Consider the following 12215-nt stretch of genomic DNA (forward strand, 5'->3'; position numbering starts at 1 on the left):
TTCATCAGCAAATATTTATATTCAAAATATTTTTTGTTATACATCTAGTTTATAAGGATTTCTTAAAAATTTTTGACAAAAATCTTTGCAAACTTTATGCGATTGTTGAATAATTTTTTTAAATAGAGCATAAAACGCTGAGAATAGGAACGTAGGAAAAAGGTTAGAATTATTAGATACTCAAGATTATTTCAGTGTGTGTTGTTCGTTTGTTGTATAAATTCGTTGCATATTAGTTTTCAGATCAAGAATACTCAAAGGTGTCGTGGAATCGTCTTGTTGATCAATCGCGCGCCGCAATATCCATTGGTGGCAATTGACTGTGTTGGCAAAAGATATGCTGAACTGTAGAGGAAGAAACATTTTTTAAAATTTAATAAAATCAAAAATGATAGTTATGCTAAAAAGGGGTAAAGTATTGTATGTTAAAGTATAGCAAAGTCTCAGCGGCCTTGTCCTGGTGAAAATTGAGTTTGAATAGGTCTCATTCATCATTCTCAGAAACATGTACGAAGGTACCTCGTAAGATATTAGAAACCCTCAACGCTTTTTTTGAAATAACTTCAAAAAAACTCGCATTCAAACCGGTGTCTTATCTCTACTTCTGTTTAAATTCTACATATCAATAGCTATCTTCACCACCAGAAGGAGTCACTATTGTTTCCTACACCATATGGTCGCCAAGCCTAAAGATTACCCACTGGAAGAAGCTACAGGCCTGCCAAAATACTGCCCTCAGAACCGCCACGGGCTGTCTCCTATACCCAGGAACCTGGGCATCCCAACAGACATCTGATTGATGGTGGTGCCACTTTCCTAGATGTTCTGGTATCCGCGACGGCAACCCCCCGACGGATTTCATTGCGCCATGTTGCCAGGTCGCAAACCCCAATATACCGGGTACCTCAATGCTTGCCCAAGGACGCCCAGTCCCAAGGCCACAACAGCAGTTGCGTCCTGGCCTTCCTCAACCCAGGCGTAGTCACCCGTCACTTACTCCCAGAGTGGCGACGTCTCCCCCTATGCACTTCAGAATTCTGCAGTTAAACTGCAATGGACTAACTGGGAAGATCACGGAGATAGTCGATTTCATGAAGCGGCACAACATCCGCGTTGCTGCGATTCAAGAGGCTAAACTCACAGCAAGATCTGCACTGCAAACCTGTTCTGGGTATAATGTCCACAGAAAAGATCGCATGAGCGGAAATGGAGGCGGCCTCGCGTTTATCATACACCACTCTGTGCAATATCATATATTTGATCCCGACATCGACCGCAGGGACAGAGTCTTAGAGCGTCAAGCCTTATCTGTCGTGTCAGGCGATGCAAACCTAGAAATCATCAACATCTACATCCCTCCTCCCACCTGTTGCCCCAGTGGATACCGTCCTAATATCAGCGCCTTGCACACTGGCAACAATCGCATTATCTTAGGCGATTTCAATGCCCATCACGATCTATGGCATTCAAACTTGCGGGCGGACAGTAGGGGTGAGATGTTGGCGGATCAAATAGAAGAAACGACGTTCTGCACAATAAACGGAGACGCCCCCACACGTATGGTAGGAAGCTGTCACAGCTCGCCAGATATCTCAATCGTGAGCGCAGAACTAGTAAACTGCGTCAACTGGCAGCCGATGGTAACATTGGCATCCGACCACCTGCCCATACTTATTTCGCTTGAGCGTACCGCCGACTTCACCGTCACTGAAAAGGGTTCATAAACTTCAAAAAAGGAAAGTGGGAAGAATATAAATCCTTTACAGACAGCCGCTTTGCACTGATGCCCGCCAAGGGGAGCGTGCTTTCCGCAAGGTCATTGAATCCGCCTCGGCTCGTTTCATTCCCGCCGGGAGAATTCCCGAAATGCGGCCCCACTTCCCGGCGGAGGCCGCGAATTTAGCGAGAGAACGTGACATTAAAAGACAGTTTGGTCCAGGCGACCCCCAAATAAAGGATATAAACCAACGCATCAGATTGCTTGTGAATGAACACAAGCGGGCGAAATGGGAGGAGTACCTAAGCGGTTGTAACCTCTCTGCCAGTGTAGGTAAACTTTGGTCCACCGTAAAGTCCCTATCGAATCCGTCTAAGCACAATGACAAAATTTCCATCGCCTTTGGCGATAAAGTGCTGTCGGATGCGAAAAAATGCGCGAGCGCTTTCTGCCGTCAATACGTAATGCATTCTACGGTCGACAAAGATAGACGGTGGGCCAACAGACACGCACATAGACATAAATTCAGCGCGTCACCAACTACTATCACCGCCAGAGAGGTTGAAGATGCCATTGGTCACGCTAAACCATCCAAAGCAGTGGGCCCAGACGGCATAGCCATGCCGATGCTTAAAAGCCTACGGAAAGAGGGTTTCAAATACTAACATAGGAGAGTCGTATCGTCCGATATCTCTCCTATTGCCAGTAGCAAAGACTCGTCAAGCCATTTTGCTCCCCTACTTCCAAGCAAATTTGCAGCTAGCCTATCACTCTTGCTCAACTTCGTTCTGGATATTGTAACAGGTTAAACTCTTACCTATCCAGAATCAACCCCCACATACATAATGTATGCCCCGCTTGCAATGTGCCCCACATGACACCATCCATCTCTTTAATTGTAATGTGGAACCAACGCCTCTAATTACAGTCATTTAAAGTAGGCTCTATAGGTAGTTGTAGCTTTGTTGATAGCAAAGAAAATTTACTTTGAATACAAATCTGCTGAAGTAAGATAGCATTCAACGTACAAATGCCATGCAAATAGGCAGAGACACTAATTGTCCTTCTCAATCACTCGGGTCCTATATTTATATTCCGTCAAACAATGTCAAAATATCAGCTGTAAAAAACTGTAATCCGATGGAGCCAGTCAATCTCTTTATGGGGAGGGAAATTAATAACCTCTGAAGAGTTTCTCCCAATGAAACATTTTTTTTCGTGGCACATATGAAGGAAAACTGGGAAGGTGTCTCAGGTGAATAGAAAAAGCCTGGATCCCTGTAGGACGATGCCATGGAATTAGACATATTTATCGAAATTCTCGGATTTAGGAAGCTCCAACGAAATCGTTGATAGACCTATGTATTTTGATGTATCTAAATTTAAACGACTTAAACACAAGTATTTGTTTTTGTTATATTATCGGCAAAAAATATCCACAATTTACTCTATTTGGTCAATGCACAAAGTATTCATTTACAATATCCATTTTACTACAACAGCAAAATAAGTAGGACATATAGAACCATTTTGACATATAGCAAGAAAGCAATAGATTGTCTTTGCGAAGTTTAAAGAGAAACTGAAAAGAAAGAAACATTTACTGGCATATTTCGATGATTTAAGGCAACTGTAGTTTCACCGTATGATTCGCGGTTCGAATATCAGTGAAGCCTTTGTTAAAATCGCTGTGCGCCAGTAAATTTTTCTTTCTTTTCAAAAATAATGATTGAATATTCAATTATTATAAGCCGGTGTTAAGCTCATGAATTCTTAAATATTAAACTACTTGAATAATTAGAAGGGGCTATTATTTCTATAGATAAATTTTACGCCTTTTTTTGCACCCAACTCCTAAATTGGTTTAAAAGTATACAAAAAACGAACCATAGGGAAAAAGTATTTAGTACTGAATGGAAAAAAGTGTGCATTCATTTCAAGTTTACATTCATTAAAGATTGCGAATGGTTCCTACATTCACACTCTATATTGAATTATATTTTACCATTCAATAACACACACACTTTAGATTTGAGTTAAGATATTTTGAGCCATTCAGGAATGGAGATTTATAATATGCAACCAATAAATCACAATTTTTTTAAAGAATGCTGAGAGAATGCACACTCAATTGATTCGATCTTTTTACAGCTCTGTTCCGTAGTTGGACACAATCTTTTCATAATATTACTTAACAATTTAAGATTAGACATTTTTTTCAAGTTGTATTTTGACTTACCAGCAACATTAGAATCATGTTTAATTGTACGCTGCACAATCATTGTACCATCATGTAACGAAGCTCAGTTTCTTCCAAAAATTGCTCGGCACTGCCACGTAAAATCAATGTACATGTTCTAGCATTAACGCAACCTTTAAATAATTATAAACTATAAAAATAGAATTAATGTCAAACCCACTATCAAACCTTGGAAAATGTTGAAATGTTCACCACCAACTTGACGTTCTTCAAAGTAATCACATTGACCCAAAGCACTTGAATTAATATCATTAGCTGTAGTCATAACAGCGCCACCCCAAGCTTTCATTGTACGTTTCAAATCTTCTTCTGGTACCCTAACAGAACATTTCACGATCTGCTAAATACTGTGTACCAACATCACCAATTGGTAGTTTGGATAACAGAACATTGGCGTCGTACTTGGCTAGTTTATTGTACAGAATACACCATTCAGCATCAATAACTTTCCGATACTCTTGAACATTATCAATACGTACTTCAGCATTGTCACGCTCAGCCTTGAATTCCCATTCTATATTTAATGCGATTTAAATTTTTTGCATGACGTTGGATCCACCAAAGAAAAGTACAGCGTCCACAACGATTTTAGAAAAGAAATATTTTTGTTGATGAATAAGTTTGGAGGGCATTGCTGTGGCAGCGCATTTTTCCAATAAAGCACGTTGTTGTTCCATTGATTGGCGCTTCGACATGTTCAGCCATGTCATATTTTGGTCATGCATAATTGTAATGCTTTGCGTATAGTTTTAATGATGATACGTGCATGCACGCTTTCCTCAACATATGGCTTAACTTGCTTTAAGATTTCACATTCTTAAAGTACTACTGAAGTGGTGCCATCGCCGACCTGATAAGAGAAACATTTTTATTATACACATTCTAATATAACAAAAAACTTACCTCAGCATTTTGAGATTTGGCGATGTCGACTAGAGTTTTACGGCTGGATGCACAATATCCAATAGTTTCATAATGGTTGCCCCATCATTTGAAATTGTGGCCCTACCACTGGAATCAACAATATATTTGTCCATACTGTGTGAATCCAATGTAGTGCGTACAGCGTCCACCATTGAATGCGAGGTATTGATGTTGGATATGAGTTGAGGTTCTACCTTAAGAGCTATCGGTACCCAAATATTTTTTAAACAAAAACTCATGTACCCAATACCAGTTCAGGACGTTCATATTTATCGACACGCTGTCCGGTGTGGCCCAAATGTTGGAAATATTCAGTTGGCACTGTTGAGAAAAAATATGTATCAATGAACACAAGTAAAAGTGAAAGATTTTTTTTTACCATCTGTTGTTACTTTACACATTACATTAACATTAGAAACGACGACCAGCATCTACAAATTGCATTTTATCCTTGCAAACTATTACATCTAATTGGACCCATTTTCACCAAAATTTAATACAAAAATAATCATCAGTAATATTTGAAATATATTAGTTGTATTAGCATACATTATAACCATGACGTCCGGGTATTGGGGGCTGACCCGGCATGGGTGGCTGACTGGGCATTGGCGCCTGTTCAGGTTGTGTTGGTGACATCATTTAACCACCTGGTGCACTTGGTTGTTATAGATAGCCTGGCGTTGAGGTTGTGGAGGGCAACCAGGTGGACCAGGTTGTGGTGGATAGCTAGACTGTTGTGGCATTGGCAGATAGGTTGTTGCTGCTGCAGTCGTGGCATTACATAAAAAATGGCTTTTCGTTTGAACTCCGGAAATAGCTTTCACAACAGTGGACTTACCGTGTCCAATCCTGCCAATATTGATTGTTGCCTGACGCGAAATTACCTCTGGCGATAATGGGGACACATTTTCGATATCCTGTAAATAATAGTTTTTTATTAATTCAAATTATATTAAAGCAAATCCTACAACAGCTTGAACGATGCAGATTTTGTAGCACCAGTAATGAAAATGAATGAATGGGTGTGTAGCGATATGGGAAAATGATGTTAGATTTCCCAGAAAATGGCTTTTCCCATATCGCTTTAAAACTTACTTGATTTTGGTTCCTTTGATCTTCTGTTTTTCTGTGTGTGATTTGTGGATTTCCTCTGACAACCTTCCAATTTTAAAAATCAACAATTATAGAAAAACTTATGTGAACGGTATATAATTAAAATTTCTTTTATTGTAGTTTGAAAGTGATTTCCCAAAATTTGTTGGCACGCAAAAAAGAACGTCAAATTTTGACATTTATATATTAGACGTGGGGTTGTTTATTGTATAATTGCAGCTTTTTAGTTAGGAACGACGCACAGTGTTTCGTGTAGAACAAGCGAGCTGGACAAAAACAAAGTTGTTATTCCAAGAAAAGTGTAATGAGAAATGAAAGAAAACAAACAAAATAACGGGATTTTTTGCTTTTTGTTTGATATTTTTGCTCATATATATTGAATAATTGAAGTAAGAAGGTAAGAGTGGCCGTAAAATGCATTGATTAATTTGCAAAATTCTTGTTGAACATTAAGCATCATATTTTTTTTAAGTGATCACTTTTACATAATTTTTTTTATGGATTCTAAGCTCGAAGGTAAGTAAAATTGTTTAATAGTAATTCTTTCACAATTACAGTATTTTCAATATATTAAACATTCCGTTATTAAGAAGAAAAGGTATTTTTTCCCTATATTTTTAACTTTAGGGACAAAAAAGTTACATACATCCGCGGACATCCGGGCTTAATTTTACATATGTTATAGTCGCAAGTATTCTGTATAGTCGAAAGAAAAAACCATTGCGAATTCTTTGCACATCTATTTAAAAATTTTTTTTTTTGTAGATTTAGTTGTCTCTACATATCAAATAGGATGTATGTACGTACCAGCTCCGACGAGATATTTGAACCTTTAAAGCTGATCTACAAACGGCAAAACCAATTCCCTGGTACAGGGAACAAACACGTAGCCATAAAACATACAAAAATAAACTCGCAAGGTCAACAAGAGCACACTAAAAGCAAAAAGGCGAAGATCATTGACTTCAACCTGCCACAACCTACCGCACCAGTGACCAAGGCATAAAAACAGGTACATACAATGGATTGATGAAGATAAACCAAAACCAGGTTTCGGCAATACCAATGACGGCAACACTGCTCGTAGGTTTTTCGAAAATTCTGAGGCTAGTGCTGAGATTACGGGATTGGATGTAACGCTCATCAAAAGATTCGACACTCTCCTTCGCGCATTAGCATCTGGGTACAATATAAATATCCAAAGATTTGAAAAATTTGCGGTCGAGACTAAAAAACTATACATAGATCTCTATCCATGGTTAATATGCCTGTTACAGTTCATAAATTCTTAGTGCATAGTACTGAAATTATAAAATCAGCAATTTTACCTATTGGTCAACTTTCCGAGGAAGCACAGGAAGCCCGTAACAAAGATTTGAGACGATTCAGGGATTATAACACACAAAAGCAAACGCGTGAAGCCACGAATAGAGATCTTATGAATATGATGCTTATAACATCGGATCCTTTAGTTAACAGTTTTAGGGAGATACCTAAGAAAAAATTAAAAAATCTGACTTCAGAAGTCTTAAATTTACTGTCCCCCGATAATGTTGAGGAGTCAATAAATACCCCAGTTGTTTCAAGCTTTCACAGTAGTTTTGCTGATGTTCATGACTATTCCACAAGTGACTCATCCAATGAAAGTGATGATAGCGAATAATAACATAATTATAAAAGATAACCTACCCTATAACTTTTTGTTGGATCAGGTTTTATTCAATTTAAATCTATTGTCTTTTCTACTTTGTATGATACTTTACTTTTAAGTTTTTGTAATAAGTAATTTGGACATAATTAATTTAATTATTTACATCGTTATTATTATTATTGTAATTCACTTTTACATTCCTGACTGGTACTATAAAATAATTCTGTAAAAATTGCAGTGCCAGGATAAATACTCAAATAAATACAAAATATGTATGTACATATGTACAGTCACTCACATAAATAAGTAGACACCCCTTTTTGGATAATTCTTACAATTTTCGCTTTCGCAAATTTATTTTAACTAATTTCCCATAAGAAAATTTGTCACGATCTATAACAAAAACTAAATTATATTTAAAAAATTCGACGAATTTTCATAAAAAATTTTAATTTTTTTTCCGAATTTTTAGAATTTTTTAGAGTATTGAGATTTGTATTCCATTCAATTTAAGTACAATAAAGTAATATTCTTAAGTCCTTTAAATTTTTTTGGATCTATGTCACTTATTGACATGAGTTACTGTATATGAAATAAGTAAATGTATGCATATGAAGTAAAATTTTGGAAAAAAATAAAAAAAAAAAAGAACATATGGCTGAAAAAAATGACGTAGTTGTAATAAATGACTGCATATGAAACGGAAAAATCTCATAAAATAATTTTGTCCAGCTAGCTTGTTCTACACGAAATACTGTGCGACGGTTTGGAAACTTTTCGGAAATTATACCCAACTCAACTGCCTTAGAAGACTATTTTCGGCACTGCTACAACAACAACAACAACACTATTTTCGGGAGCGAGCAAATAGGAGTTAACAAAACATGGCCTCAGTAATATTGCAACGCAAAGGGCAGTTAGCAAGTAAGTAAATGAAAGCCAATCAAAATAAGAAAATGATAAATATAAAAATTATGTAACTTCTTGAGCTAAAACCATCCATTTGTTCATATGTTTCAATTTACTTTCTTTAGAACAACAAGGCATTGCATCTTTAAGTGTATTCTGCGTACGTCAATCCTCTTCAAGTTCATCCGATGCTCCGCGTCCTCTCAAAACCACTAACCTGAGTTCTATGCGACGGGGCACCGGCGGACGCAGCAGTTTCAATGGCATTGTTGCAACCGTCTTCGGATGTACCGGCTTCGTGGGACGATATGTGTGTAATAAGTTGGGTAAATCCGGCACCCACATGATTTTACCCAATCGTGAGATCACGGCGAGGCCCCATACGTCTCAATGTATGGGGCGATTTAGGACAAGTCCTGTTTCAATTTTTTGATTTAAGAGACGAAAAGGCTATTCGTGATGCTGTAAAGTATTCAAATGTGGTAATTAATTTAATTGGCCGTGAATTTGAGACAAAGAATTTTAAATATAATGATGTTCTTGGTGTTTGGTTGCTTTGGATTATTTAACAATTTCGTACTGAGTGCGCGCATAACTATGCCATTTAAATAGGATTTCCAAGGAAGCTGGCAATGAGCGGTTAATTAATTTATCCGCTCTGAATGCTAACCCCGAACCAATAAGCTATGTTAACGAAGGGGGCAGTCACTTTTTGAAGAGTAAATACCATGGTGAATGCGCAGTGCGTGATGAGTTCCCTGACGCAACAATTATTAGGCCAGCAGACATCTATGGTTCAGAGGATCGTTTTCTACGTTACTATGCTCACGTATGGCGGCGTCAGTTCCGTGGTATGCCACTTTGGTATGCTGGGGAACGTACTGTAAAGCAACCAGTTTATGTATCTAATGTTGCGCAGGTTATTTTCAATTGCGCTAAGGATCCTGATACCGCTGGAAAAGTTTACCAAGCTGTAGGGTGAGTTTTAGCTAACATTTTTTATTATTAGCTTTTAAGCTATAAAGCTTTGCTTTTCGCCTATTAACCACTTGAATCCCTACTATGGCTAATTGTAGCGAAGTTAGTTCGAGGATAGCCTGTTATTGTTTTTGTAGCGATAACGACACTCCTCGAAGGCCTGTTGTGTTGATGGTCCTTTGCCGGATGCAGATGCGATACTTTCCGGTAACAAGCACCATTAAGGTACTGGCCCGACCATCTCGGGAACGATTTGGTATGACCACATTGAATCTTCAAGCCATCCCGGCAGGTAAGGAGAGTAAGAATAACATAGATTAGAAGATATATTGTTTCCTATTCCAACTCACATGTCCCTAGCTTTCTCATAAAATAAATCAAGGCAGTCCCTGCAATCACCGTATACTAAAATGTTTTTTTATCTTTACAGACCCAAACGTTATCAGCTGAGTGAATTGGTTGACTGGTTCCATCGTGTTATGTGTAAAGATCCAAAATGGTGGGGCTATTGGCGCTACGACATGCGTTACGATGATGCCGATGACTGCAGAATAATGACCACAGATCGATGAGCTTTGCCACAGAATAAACGGCTACCTCCCTGATCTCTCCAGTTTTTTCTCGGCGCGAAACCTGGCATTATCACTGTAGCAATCTATGTAATTCAAGTTTATGAAGAAAAAAATGTTTTCTCATATTTTTTCAGTCGAAGATATTTCTTACCATAATTTAAACTGTTTTCTGTATCACTTAATATAATTTCAAATAAATTATTATTATAAAACCGTGGGATTATAATAGGTTATGGGCGAACTAATAGATCACGGGACACTTCAGTAAATATGAAAGTCCGAATTTTAAATGCGACGACATTGATGTTATAGCGATAACCACACTTCTCCACTTCTAGGCCATTCCGCCCCAGGCCCTAGTTCCATGAGGAACTTGGGGTCGCCAATGCCTCGGATGCTAAAGAAACGTGGTTTGCCACGGGTAGGTGAGGTTGACAATTGGGTTGGAGAAACTATGTTAATTCTTTACTTTAGCTCACAACTGCTAAAACTCGTCCAAAAGTATTGCGAGGTGTCAAAGACGCGTTATGAACCCAGGACCACGAATCCGAAAGCGGAAATTAAATAATTAGTTTCTGTCAAAAGATATTTCCAAAACCGAAAAATGGCCCTGGGGAGTTCCGAAACCGGGGGCGGGATCCAAAGTAATTTTGCGCAGAACACCTTTCCTGGGTGGGTCCAACACCGGGTTGGAGACCAAAGCTATATCTGCGCAAAACACACACCCAGCTTTTCTTGTGGGTTCAACAAAATCATCAAAATTACAACAACCACATGAAAATATTCTAATTTGTGATCCTGGGCCCAAAGCACGTCTTTTGACACCCCTCCCAATAATTTTGCACGATTTTTAGCAGTTGTGAGCTAAAGTAAAGAATTACCCTATGATTTAATCAAATTATATATTTGAAACAATGGAAACAACTGAAAATTTTACACGAATACCACTCTTATGATTTGCCCAAAAGAACCTGATTCTCAGGCTGCAAATAGTACTTTTTTTAATATACTTGTGCATTATTTTTTTTACAATGTAGCTATTGGTTACTGTTAATTATACTTACCAACAAAGGCTTTTAACTCATAGTCAACGCCACAAGATTTTCCCGTATCGCCAGGCGCGGGTTGTAGTGACACAGAAACTGGACAATAAGGAGGAACTTCAAACGTTCAGTTTGTTGTGGCGGATATATTTGCTCATGCGCTAAATACAAGTCTTTCGAAATGTCAGACCAAGCACGTCCAAATCCTCACGTCCATATCTGAAAGCGGCAAGTACTTGTCCAAACACCTTGCGATCTTTTTTCGGGATCGATGAAAACTACCCCCTCGATAGGATCAACATGTGAAATGTGGTCGACGAAATCACGATGGGAATTTTAGGTGGTAAAGTTCCTTTAAACTTAATTCCTATTTTGGAATTCTTAGAAATATTGCAATCACCACCTTGATTGACCCACGGGTACCTCCGTAACGGGGGGTGGAATCCATAGTATTTTTGCGCAAAATACTTTTCTGCGTTGGCGGCCTTTAGCCGCGCTTATAAAAAATAACCCTGGGCTACGCCATGCCAAGTTCGGGTGTGTGGTATAACCGTGGCTACCGCCACGGTGATGCACAATTTTTTTTGTGGGCACGAACACAACAACAACCACATGAAAATCACCAACTTCAACTGCAAATATCTCCGGACAGAGATACAAATTTTACTTTCCGCCTTCGGATTATTGTTCTCGAAATTAATACGCGTCTTCTCACACCTCTCTCGTTATTTTTGGTAGCGTATTAGAAGTCGACCCCTCAACTAGACTATTACCATAAGGAAAAATATTCGCAACGACCACCTTCATCAAAGCAGCGATAGTCACATTTTTCGCAATGTTCATTTATATACAAAAAAAATTACCCCACCTGATGCTGAGCGACTATTTTTTCTTGGCTTTCCAATAAACATAAATTGAAACATTTTCTCCACAACATCTTTTCCACAATCACAAAAGAAATTGCATGCACGAATTGAATTATTCACTGTACGCAGATGCTACCAAAAATGCAATAACCTACATCCGTTAAAACTCACTTGATTTT

The 12215-nt window shown here is 38.3% G+C and overlaps 2 pseudogenes; one reads left to right on the forward strand and one right to left on the reverse strand.

Moving 5' to 3' along the window:
* Positions 1-283: 283 nt before the first annotated feature.
* LOC137241758 (T-complex protein 1 subunit eta-like) lies at positions 284-5540 on the reverse strand (annotated as a pseudogene).
* Positions 5541-8484: 2944 nt separating this feature from the next.
* On the forward strand, positions 8485-10127 carry LOC137241760 (NADH dehydrogenase [ubiquinone] 1 alpha subcomplex subunit 9, mitochondrial-like; annotated as a pseudogene).
* The last annotated feature ends 2088 nt before the right edge of the window (positions 10128-12215 follow it).

The sequence above is a fragment of the Eurosta solidaginis genome, chromosome 2, assembly GCF_040869045.1.
Source record: "Eurosta solidaginis isolate ZX-2024a chromosome 2, ASM4086904v1, whole genome shotgun sequence".
NCBI classification, from domain to species: Eukaryota; Metazoa; Arthropoda; class Insecta; order Diptera; family Tephritidae; genus Eurosta; species Eurosta solidaginis.